The sequence below is a fragment of the Eucalyptus grandis genome, chromosome 6 (assembly GCF_016545825.1).
Source record: "Eucalyptus grandis isolate ANBG69807.140 chromosome 6, ASM1654582v1, whole genome shotgun sequence".
Taxonomy (NCBI): domain Eukaryota; kingdom Viridiplantae; phylum Streptophyta; class Magnoliopsida; order Myrtales; family Myrtaceae; genus Eucalyptus; species Eucalyptus grandis.
In genome coordinates, this window is record NC_052617.1 from 57,170,185 (window position 1) to 57,179,374 (window position 9,190).

The following is a 9,190-nucleotide window of genomic DNA, read 5'->3' on the forward strand; positions in this document are numbered from 1 at the left end:
CTGATTGCAAAAGAGGGGAAATCGGCCACATTAAAATTACCTTCTGGGGAGGTCCGTTTGATATCCAAAAACTGCTCAGCAGCAGTCGGACAAGTGGAGCAAGAAATACGTCAGGTGGAAAACAGGAAGCTCCAATGCGAGCAAATCGGAAGGCAGGAAATTTCCTCCAACTATAAATGGAGGAAAAAATGACCTTATTGAGTGAGGTGGAGCTCTGCCCATGATATTAGATTTTACATGATAATATTTAGATAGGACGGGACAAATAGGGCAAGTCGACCTTTCTCATATAAGCACGTACAAAACTGCTCAAAAACATTTTCGACCTCTCGAGCCTAGATGGTCAAGTGGACCATTCGTTTTTTTTTTTTTTTTTTTTTGGATTGGTGGACCATTTGTTTTTTTGTCAGAAAATAAAATTTTCATTAAAATGGGTCAAAGTTAAAAAGGCCCCAGAGATGCGTTTCATATAATATTTCCCAAAGAGCTAGAGGGGAGGAAATCCAATCATGAGGTAACTCATTTTTTTGATGGGTTTTAGCCACTTAATCCACAGCCAAATTGGCTTTTCTAAGGATAGCAAGATACTTGAACATTAGAAAGAGTGATAAAAATTTCCTTGCACTTTTTAATAAGCACGTGAGCTTCCTAGGTGAGCTGTTGAGGGCTTGCAAAAGTGATGCCCAAGACCAAACAGTCAGTCTCTACCTTGACAAAATCGTTAAAAGAGAGAGTATGCATTGGGGCTTCGTCTTCTTCATTATGAGGAGAGAGAATGTAATTGAGGGATCCGACCAAGGCGAGGGCTTCAACGAAGAGAGCCGATGACGAAGCCACTGATTTTATGCCTTCGTTCAACAATCGCTGGCGATATCATGGCATACCTATGCAGTTGACCCTTTCATCGCTCTAGTTACAATAGCTCCATCAATATTTACCTTAAAAGCACGAGCTTTAGGGGGTTTCCAGCTGCTTGAAGCATTCCAACTCTGCTTACTAAAAAATTCCATTTGTGAAAGTTGTCGAGGTTGATGATAGCTATATCCACGACATCATGGATGCATTGTCAGCTTTCCTTACACCCCAAAGTACCGAAGCAACCATGGCTAGATATGGTAACTTGTTTGTGTTCTTCGATAAATTACCAATCATCTCCTTGATTTGAGATAATCCCTAAGAGACTTGTAGGTTCAACATTGGATGTGCCCAAATGAGTTTGGTCCATTGGTAGAGAAGGCACAAGTGCTCCACCGTTGAACTGCTCTAATTGCACAAGGGGCATATAGGGTCTGAAACTATCCTCCTTCTATATCAATTTTCCTTTGTTGGGAGTAATTTTGGGCAAAGATTCCACGTAAAAATTTTAATTTTAGGAAGGACCTATAACTTCCGTATGTCTGTCCTTAGAGTACAAGGGGAGAGGTAAGACGTTGAGGCTTGATCTTCTTTTTGCTTGCCCGTTGATTCTCGGATACAGTGATATTCACTATTCACTATGTGCTGCCCTGCTTGTGTGCTTACCCACACAACATGGCCGCTTTCTATTTGCAGTTTGATTGGAATTGTCAAAAGATCACGGACCATTTGCTCATCAAAGTACTCCTGTAGTACAATTTCAATCTAGTGTCCTTCCTTGTCTTATCCAAATCTTGATGTAGGTACCTCTGCTGATCCCACTTTGACAACTCCTAATATATATGTGGGGAAAAGTGCCAAAAAAGTCCTAAATCTTTTGTTTTTGTGCCGATTTAGTCATAAACCTTTTTTTAGTGTCGTTTTAGTCCTAAACCTTTTTATGTTGTGCCAATTCAGTCATTTCCAATTTTTACCGGATTTTACTGATTAGACGCCGGCCGACTGATGTGGCTTGATCGGCGCTGACGTGAACACATTTTAATAATATTTTAATTTTTTTGAATTTTTTTCTTTTTTTTTTTTTTCTTCCTCCAGTCGGTCGCCGGACCTTGGCGCGGCCAAAGGCAACGGCCGGGCGAGGCGAGGCCACCCTCGTTGGTCATCTCGTGAGCGAGGGTCGAGCCTCGCCGGCCATGGGTGAGGCTCGCCCCTCGTCGGATCTAGCGAGGTCGAGCCTCGCTGGCCATGGGCGATGCTCAGCCCTCGCCGGATCTGGCGAGGTGGGAGGCCCAAGAGCGAGATTCGAACGGTGAGAGAGAAAAAGCCTTGGGGGAGGGCAAATCTGAAGAGAGAGGGAGACCCCAGCCGCGTGAGGCCTCCGACGCTCGACACCGCCTTGTCGCTGCCATAGTCTCACTGTTGCCTCCCCGTCGACTAGCCGCAACCCTTGCCATGCTGAGCTCGTTGCTGCCATTACCCGATACAGATCTACTGCCGTTCTTATGCTCGGAGCCTGGCGCAAGCTGTCGTTGTTCCTCCTCGACGTCGGGTCCGTCGTCCCGCTTGCCGCCCGCCGCGAGGCTCGCCAGATCTGTGAGGGCGAGCCTCACCGCCCGGCGTGAGGCTCGACCCTCGCCCACGAGGTGGTCGGCGGGCGGCCTCGCCCTCGCCGGCCGTCGCCTCTGGCCAGTCGTCAAGGTCCGGCGACTTGCTAGAGGAAGAAGGGGTGAAGAAAAAAAGAAAAAGAAAAAAATTCAAAAATATTAAAATATTATTAAAAGGTGTCCACGTTAGCGCCGATCAAGCCATGTCAGCCAATTAGCGTCCAGTCAGCAAACTCTAGCCAAAATTGGCCGGAAAGAATTGAATCGGTACAATGTAAAAATGTTTAGGACTAAATCGGTACTAAAAAAAGGTTTAGGACTAAATCGGTATAAAAACAAAAGGTTTAGGACTTTTTTGGCACTTTTCCCTATATATGTGCCATCCACAGATTTTTCACCTTGGTTATTTCCTTCTCATATTTGCCACTTTACTTGTGTAAGCCAACAATCTTTCGGCTTCATGATTTTCAATATTATTATATTGTTGCTTCTTTTACGGGCCTTGAACATATAGAGAAGCTTGTACTAGTTCTCTTTGGCAGCAAATAATGATAGATGAGTTGTAAGAATTAGACAAATCTCATACCTAGGATTTAGTTATTTGCCTCCTAGAAAGTCTATACTATTTTGTAAATGGTTGTATAAGATCAAAATAAAGGTGGATGGTACAGTGGAATGCTACAAAAGCTCAAGTGGCAGCAAAAGGCTTCTCTCATAAGTATGGTATTAATTATGATGAGACATTTGTTCCACTTGAACGCCACATTTCTGTTCAAAGTCTTCTTGCCGTTGCCGTCATTAAGAGGTGACCTTTATCCACATGGGTGTTGAAAATGTCTTCCTCAATGGCAATCCTATTGAGAATGTATATATAGAACCTCCTTCTTATTACAACTCCAATCTAACAAAGTGTATCGTTGAGCATTATCTGGGCTGAATTAGACTCCTCATGCATGGTACTCCAAATTCAAATTCCACCATGAAACATCTTGGCTTTAAATCTAGTCATATGACAATGCTCACATCTCGTGGGTTTATCCTGCCACTATTATATATAGATACATGGTTATTACCGAGAATGATCAAAAAAGCATTACAAAACTCCAAAAGTATTTCAATCACTCATCTGAAATGAAAAATCTCACGCAACTTAATTATTTTCTAGGCTTAGATGTTGCTCCAAATTCCTTTGACTATTACTTTCTTAAGCGATACACACCATGAATCTTTGTCTTGAGCAGGACTCACTGATAACAAGATTACTTAACTCCCATGGAAACAAATGCAAAATATGATGACAAAGATGGGACTACTCTTATGAATCCCATACTTTATCGACAATTGGTTAGCATTATCGTGTATTTCACCGTTACTCATTTTGGCATCGCTTATGCTATTCACATTATTAGTCAATTCATGACCACACCGCATACAACTCACTTTACTATTGTTCTTCGCAATCTTCGCTATGTCAAGGGTACCTAGTTTCATGATCATTATTATTTTTTCAACCTACTTTAAAGTTAAGGGCTTATTCGAATGTTGACTATGCTAGTGACCCTTTTAATTATCGCTCCACTATAGGCTATTGCATCTTTCTAGGTTCACTCATCTCACCATGTAGCAAGAAACAGACAACTACTACTTGATCTAGCACCAAAGTTGAATATCGTGCTCTTGCCGATACTATTAAGAAAACTTCCAATTGAATTTTGAAGTTAACAAAAATATCTTTGAATATTTGGTAAGTTTGATAAATATCTTGAAGTATTTTGATTTATGGAATTACTCTTGGATGAGAAGCTTGTAGCAATCACGTTATTGTTTAGATTCAAGTCCGAATTGTGGAATTTACTTCAGGCGAAATAGGCTCGGACCTTATACTAAAGATGAAGATCTTTATACTCAAAGAACTACTTATATTCCCATCCTGACACAAGTTCAAAACATGATACAAGTTCAAAACGTATATAATGTCTAGTGATCTGGCTCAGCTTTCACACTTAAAAAAATTTGATTGACTCAATCTTAGAGATTGTTTTGCACACCAACTTCGTAAAGCAAAACATCTTAGTTGATTGACAAATCAATCTCGGAGACAAATTCTTTCTAGATGGCAAAACTATACTTATAGAAACCAAGACTTTGGTTATATAGGTGACCATAATCAACTAGAGATTCAAATTTTGTCACTTAATGGCCACTCAATCTTCTTGATACATATCTAGCCAACGAATAGATTGGAAGATGATCCTTTGGAGATTGTCCAACAATTAGATTAAAAATAGAGGAGTATAAAAGGAGACCAAGGTGTTGAGGAGCGTGCAAGAGACAAAGTTCAAAATTTAGAATTCTAAAGTTTGAATGTACTTCAACCATATACCCTCGTCTTTCGTGGGCTACAATTTGTAATCTTGAGAAGCAACACCAAAGGAGTAATTGAGTGAGACAGTTTGACCTATCTTAACTAAGTGTGATCACTCATTATTGTAATCTCTTGATTGATCATATAGTGAAATTCAGCTAGTAGACTATTAGTATAAGAGAGTGAATATAGGCTTGATCTAACCAAACCACTATAAAGTCTTGTATGCAAATTCATCCCTAAACTCTAACTGTTTATTATTGTAATATATTTCACACTCACATGCTGTTTATAGCAAAACTGCTTCTGAAGTTTTGTTCAGAATTTGAACCTTGCACTTTAAGTTCGGACTCAAATATGGACTTTTACAATACTGCTTTAAATTGTCAAGATCCTTTAGAATCGCCTATTCACCCTCCCTAAGTGATACTTGCTAGCTATCGGAGAAAGGTGCTTGTTATTTTGAAGTGTTTTTACTTCTGAGCTAACAATAGGTCTCATTGAAGGACAAAGCAACATTAGACCTTCATACTTTGATGGAAAAGACTACATTATCTGCAGGAATAAAATGAAAGCATTCATTAGATTCAAAGATCCTTTGGAATGGGATGTTGTTCAGAGAGGGGTCAATTCAAATTTCAACATCAACTGAAGAAGGAGATGGCAAAACACCCATTGCTGTTACCTTATCTTGGACAATGACAACTAAAAGAGAAGCTTTAGATGTAGGATAAGAATAGCACAATTGACATAACTTTTGTGCGACTCTCATTTGAGTGCTATAAACTTTTTTCACTTACTTGAATGTTACAAATTTGAAAAATTGATTACTTGAGTGTCATTGATGATTTGCCGTGCCAAAAATTCCAATGTAGACACTCGTCGTCCTATGTGGCTTCGCTAGCATTGACGTTGACAATTGTTTAAATATTTTAAAATAATTTTTAATCTTTTTTGAATTTTTATTTTTCTTTTCTTCTTTTCGGCCCTTTTGTTAGGGTCGGCCAAGCTTTCATGGCCGTGCCAACTAAGGTCAAGGTGGTCCTCCCCCAGTTTGGGCGAGGCTTTCACAACCCTGGCTATCATGAGATAAGACACACACATGGTGTGCATGATATTGTCAATACCGGAAAAAATTACCAAAAAAGTCTTAAACCTATTATAATTTTCCCAATTAAATCATAAACTCTTTTTTGTCAATTCAGTCTTAAACCTTTTGCAATTATGTCAATCAATCTATTTGGCCAAATTTGACCAGCCAACAGTGATGCAGACGTCGACGGCGTCGGTGGATAATTTTTTAATAACTTTTTTTCTTTTTTTTTCCTCTCTTTTGTCATTTTCTCCTCTCTCCTTACCGGCCAAAAGGAAGGCTCGGTCGTCGGCTAGAGGCGAGTTCGCCTTGCCATCACTGGGTGAAGGCAAGCTCACCCAACCACTAGCAGGGCGAGCCCCCGCTAGATTTGGCGAGGGCTCGCCTTGCCAATGAACGGCGAGGCTGACCTTGCCTAGATCCTGTGAGGCAAGCCTCACCCAACCACTTACAAGGCAAGCTCGCCGATCCACTGGAAAGGGCTTGCCTCACCGGACATGGGCAAGGGTGGCCTCGCCACTGGCCAACGATCGGTCCTCCCCTTTGGCCGGTCACCAAAGCAAGAGGAAGAATGAGAGATGAGGAAAAAAAAAGAGAGAGAAAAAAGGACAAAAAAAAGAAGAAAGAAAAAAATTAAAAAATTATTAAAAATTGTCCGCGGACGTCGGATGGACTGGATTAGAACAATTACAAAATGTTTAGACTGAATTGGAAATATTGCAACTGGTTCAGAAATTTTTCGGTAATTTTCCTGTCGATACGGACGGCTGTGTAACGTGGCAAGTAGTGGAATTGTTGAAGGAGCAGTCGCATTTGATGAAAGGGTGGTAAGCGTCGAAGGTAACGGAGTCGCCGATCGCGGCTCCGCTGCATGGCTCTCCACTTATGTTCCATGCTGGCGTCCGTGGAGTGATTCCCCATGTTGACCATATCGAGTTCAGAATCGCCCCTACATTCACGTAACCATCATCGACTCACACTCGTTTAACTTTATTCTCAAACTAAATGCATCGGTGCATGATTATTACCTTAAGTAAATGGAGAGTGGTTTAGACAATTAAGTGCAATTTATAATACAGGTATTCACATGCTGTCCATCCAGTTGAATTGTATAAACGAGGACAGCCGCTTCATTTGGAGTAGTATTTTTACATTTCCCAGACATATGGTCTTAAGGGAACCATTTTAGCTTTCTTGATTGTCAATATTCTAAGAACAAAGATTAGACAACAAGTAATCATATAAATGTGAATTCCATATGGACTAAATCAACATAAGGAGGTGAAAGAGGAACCACTGATGTCCATGCAGTCCCATGGCATAATGCTTTCTAGATTATAAAATGAGGTAATGATAAGTAGGCCAAAGGCTATGAAAAAAGATCATCGGGATGTTTTAAAGAGGAATCTCTGTCTGGACATGAAAGAACACATATTAGAGAAATAACTCCTCCCAAAGGAAAGGCGTTTTTACTTGAAAATTCTCTCGGTGGGATTTGCCGGCAGAAAGCAAATACTTAAAGTGGGGTTATCTAATTATATATATATATATATATATATATATATATATATATGTGTGTGTGTGTGTGTGTGTGTGTGTGTGTGTGTGTGTGTGTGTGTGTGTGAATGAAATTATATACCCAAATATAGCTAATCACTTATATGAAAAAACTATAAAAATGATTACATGACAATTTTTAATGTATTGTGAGAATAATAACCTATTATGGATCACAAAAAATCAAATCACAAGTTATTATAACTTGTTTTTTTTTTTTTGTAAGAAGTTATTATAAATTGTTGTGGGACTATTTCTTCAAGAATTTGTACTTCACAATAAATTATTATTTTCACAGTACTTAAATAATTGTTATGCTAGCAAAAGCCAAAAAACTATTATTGAATAAAATTTATTAAGGTTATTAGAAGGATCTATTAAATTTCAATAATAGCAACGAAAAAAAAAAGCATCTTAGTGTTGTATTTCAAGATTAATTGACATATCACCGTACATATAAATAATTCTTGATTCTTTGCATTCAAGTTAAGTTGAGCTAGGAGTTGAAGACCTTAATTCAAGGTATTGGCGAAATCAACAATGCATAACAGCAATGTAAAAACATCAATATACATAAAACTATATGAAATAGTGAAATAATCGAAACATTAATAGTGTAATATTGCTGAAAAATTACTTAAAAAGTCTCAAACCAATTAGACTTGGGCCAATTTAATCATAAAATTTTCAATTTGACCAATTTAGTCATAAACCTTTTGATGATTTGCTAATGTAGTCCATCTGGTTAATTTTGGTTAAAAATTGATGACATGAACGTCGGTTATCTTATATGGTGCAGTCAGCGTCGACCTAGACAATTTCTTGATTTTTTTAATTTTCTTTTGTTAATTGTTAGGGCCGACCAGTAGCCAATTTAGGTATTTAATATCATTCGGACGTATTTCAATTTATTTTAATATATAAAGAACCCCACTTTTTTTTTTTGGGTCGATAAAGAAGAACCCCACTTTGAGGGATTTCCTTTATGCAGGCAAATCCCACCGAGGACTAAGCAAAGAATTTCCGAGGGAAGGTGGTAAACTTGTTACCCGGTTGCCTTGGTTAAATAAGAGGACACCGTCCTTCATGGAAGGACAACAGTGCCGTCACCTAATCACAGTTCGTCACAATCTTAATCATACTCTAGTAGGAGGGAGATAAATTTCCATTGTCAGGAACTGGAAGGATGCTTACGATCATCCGCACTTTTTAAGAATAGCAAACTCGCTAAAGACACACGAACGAACACGCAGAGAGAGAGAGAGAGAGAGAGAGAGAGAGAGAGGAAGCTTCTGTCGGTCGTAGCATGAGTCTGGTTCTGAGCACGAGCAACATCTACAAGTAGTATGCACGCTGCTACATGCAAGGCAAAGATCACCCTCGAATTTGTCATTGTTCAACCAGAGAGAAAAGAGAGAGAGAGAGAGATCCTTAGACCTGGAGAGCCACCATGTCAAGTCTGACCAACGGCACTCCTAGATACATTTATATATGCGCAGAGAAAGTTTTATGAGAAAGCCAAGGACAGTGGCGTCTGAGATAAAGATCAGAAATGGCGCCCCCCCTCTCTTCGTTTTGCTTTCCAATTGAGCAGTGTACAATTTTCGTAATCAGCCTTTGAAAACTCTCGCTGCTGACCGTGGATAACCTTGGTTGTTAGAAGAGTGAAATTTTTGTTACCACCAAAGAAAAACCAATAGTAATCTTTTTGCTCGT